This window comes from Salvelinus sp. IW2-2015, unplaced genomic scaffold (assembly GCF_002910315.2).
Source record: "Salvelinus sp. IW2-2015 unplaced genomic scaffold, ASM291031v2 Un_scaffold2131, whole genome shotgun sequence".
NCBI classification, from domain to species: Eukaryota; Metazoa; Chordata; class Actinopteri; order Salmoniformes; family Salmonidae; genus Salvelinus; species Salvelinus sp. IW2-2015.
This window is the reverse complement of record NW_019943465.1, coordinates 87,354-90,364: the sequence shown is the minus strand read 5'-3', so window position 1 is coordinate 90,364 and position 3,011 is coordinate 87,354. Positions and strand designations below refer to the sequence as shown.

The window sequence follows — 3,011 nt, the reverse complement described above, 5'->3', positions numbered from 1 at the left end:
CAGCTGGTCAGTTGTCATGTTTTCAGCTGGTCAGTCCCGTCATGTTTCACCTGGTCAGTCTGTCCTGTTTCACTGGTCAGTCCGTCCTGTTTCACCTGGTCAGTCCGTCATGTTTCACCTGGTCAGTCCGTCATGTTTCACTGCACCTGTTGTCCGTCATGTTAGCTGGTCAGTCCGTCATTGTTTCAGCTGGTCAGTCCGTCATGTTTCACCTGGTCAGTCTGTCATGTTTCAGCGGTCAGTCCCGTCATGGTTTCAGCTGGTCAGTCTGTCATGTTTCACCTGGTCAGTCGTTTCTGTTACACCTGTTCAGTCCGTCTGGTCAGTCCGTCATGTTTCACCTGGTCAGTCCGTCATGTTTCACCTGGTCAGTCCGTCATGTTTCAGCTGGTCAGTCTGTCCTGTTTCACCTGGTCAGTCCGTCATGTTTCACCTGGTCAGTCTGTCATGTTTCAGCTGGTCAGTCTGTCAGTGTTTTGTACACAGTGTAGACACATTGTTCCTGAATAATATAACGTATAAATCCATCATGGGCTCCAACTGACTAATTATTTCAACGGTGTAACTACAGAAGGACCTAAAATACAGGGTTGTTTTACTCGTTTGTAAACAAGCCAAGGGCTAGATTCAATCTGTAGAGCTGAAGAGACGCGCTACAGCGCATTTGAAATGTAAAGGCAATGTTAAAAGTCAATGTTCCCGTGTTCATGGAAACTGCATTCAAAGGTAAACGCTTTCAGCTCCATCGTAAATGACCTAACAATTTCAACCGCGGAATAGCAAACCAACCTTGTATAGCCTCAAATCGTGGAACTAGATTCAATCCGATCACATCTTTTAATGGCAATATTTCCTCGTTCGCGGAGACCGCACTAACTTTACCCGCCACATATGTCTGTAATTTGAAAATTACCTTTAAAATGCTGCATTGTCCAAATCCCTGATCGGCTTGAATCTTGGCCGCGGTTAAAACTATAATTCTGATCTCATGGACGGTCCTAGCATTGAAAGCTCCGTTTATGAATTTGAACAAGTCTAATGTCAGAGTGGTTACATTCCTCCAGCCCCATCACTCAGCTGTTTACCAAAACAGTGGCGGGGTTTCCGCTTTGTTGTTGTTTGAACTGCAGATCGTAAATCACCTTAGCCGACATCCGCAACATTTAACTTGAATGCGATCTCCATAAACATCGCACAAAAAAAAGGCCTTTAAAAGTCAAGTGCAGTCTGCTTGTCGACAATGTGCCTTTGTCAGTTTATTAATGGATTTGATCAAACAGAAAAGACAGATTAATAGTCGTTCAATAACAATGTTAAAATCAGACATAGTTAGTGAACAATGAACCTTCATAAAACAGTGTCCTTTTGAGAGATAATACCACTCAGGACACTGTCTTCTATCATAGATGAACAGGGTTGAAGAGATAATACCACGCAGGACACTGTCTTCTATCGTAGAATATGAACAGGGTTGAGAGATAATACCAGTCAGGACACTGTCTTCTATCGTAGATGAACAGGGTTGAGAGATAATACATCAGGACACTGTCTTCTATCCATAGATGAACAGGGTTGAGAGATAATACCACTCAGGACACTGTCTCTATCAAGATGAACAGGGTTGAGAGATAATACCACTCAGGACACTGTCTTCTATCGTAGACTATCGGGTTGAGAGATAATACCACTCAGGACACTGTCTTCTATCTTAGATGAACAGGGTGAGAGTATACTACTCAGGCACGGTCTTCTTATGTAATAACAGGGTATGAGAGTAATACACTCAGGATCACTGTCTTCTATCATAGATGAACAGGGTTGAAGAGTAAAAGCACTAGACAGCGTGCTATGTATGATGAACAGGGTGAGATGAATCCGTCAGAACTGTTTTAGATACCGGGTTGGACTCAGGACACTGTCTTCTACGTAGATGAACAGGGACTCTTGGTCAAGACGACTGACTGCTGCTCTATGAAATCAACTGACTTTCTACCATATTCTAACAAGTTCTGTCAATTTCTAAAGCAGTTGCAGCAGAACGGTTTCTCTCCAGAGTGGACTCCTGGTGGAGTTTTAATAGATCCTGACAACGTTTCTCTCCAGAGTGAACTCCTGGGAGTCTGTTAGATAACCTGACAACGTTTCTCTCCAGAGTGGGACCCTGGTGGAGTTTTAGATAACCTGACAACGTTTCTCTCAGAGTGAACTCCTGGTGGAGTTTAGATACTGACACGTTCTTTCCGAGTGGACTCCCTGGGAGTTCTAGATACCTGACAACGTTTCTCTCCAGAGTGAACTCCCTGGTGGAGTTCTAGATAACTGACAACTTTCCTCTCCAGAGTGAACTCCTGGTGGAGTTCTAGATAACCTGACACGTTTCTCTCCAGAGTGAACTCCTGGTGGAGTTCTAGATAACCTGACAACGTTTCTCTCCAGAGTGAACTCCCTGGTGGAGTTCTAGATAACCTGACAACGTTTCCTCCAGAGTGAACCCTGGTGGAGTTTCTAGATAACCTGACAACGTTTCTCTCCAGAGTGACTCCCTGGTGGAGTTCTAGATAACCTGACAACGTTTCTCTCCAGAGTGAACTCCTGGTGAGTTCTAGATAACCTGACAACGTTTCTCTCCAGAGTGAACTCCCTGGTGGAGTTCTAGATAACCTGACAACGTTTTCTCCAGAGTGAACTCCCTGGTGTGAGTTCTAGATAACCTGACAACGTTCTCTCCAGGTGAACTCCCTGGTGGAGTTCTAGATAACCTGACAACGTTTCTCTCCAGAGTGAACTCCCTGGTGGAGTTCTAGATAACCTGACAACGTTTCTCTCCAGAGTGAACTCCCTGGTGGAGTTCTAGATAACCTGACAACGTTTCTCTCCAGGTGAATCCCTGGTGGAGTTCTAGATAACCTGACAACGTTTCTCTCCAGAGTGAACTCCCTGGTGGAGTTCTAGATAACCTGACAACGTTTCTCTCCAGAGTGAACTCCCTGGTGGAGTTCTAGATAACCTGA

At 44.7% G+C, this 3,011-nt stretch overlaps 1 long non-coding RNA gene across 1 annotated transcript; it reads right to left on the bottom strand.

Annotated features, from left to right (window-relative positions):
- Nucleotides 1–1,221: 1,221 nt before the first annotated feature.
- On the bottom strand, nucleotides 1,222–1,822 carry LOC139025007 (uncharacterized). The gene is made up of 2 exons (XR_011476426.1): nucleotides 1,784–1,822; nucleotides 1,222–1,687 (listed from the first exon to the last, which is right to left on the bottom strand). It is a non-coding gene; the product is annotated as an uncharacterized lncRNA (long non-coding RNA).
- Nucleotides 1,823–3,011: the final 1,189 nt, after the last annotated feature.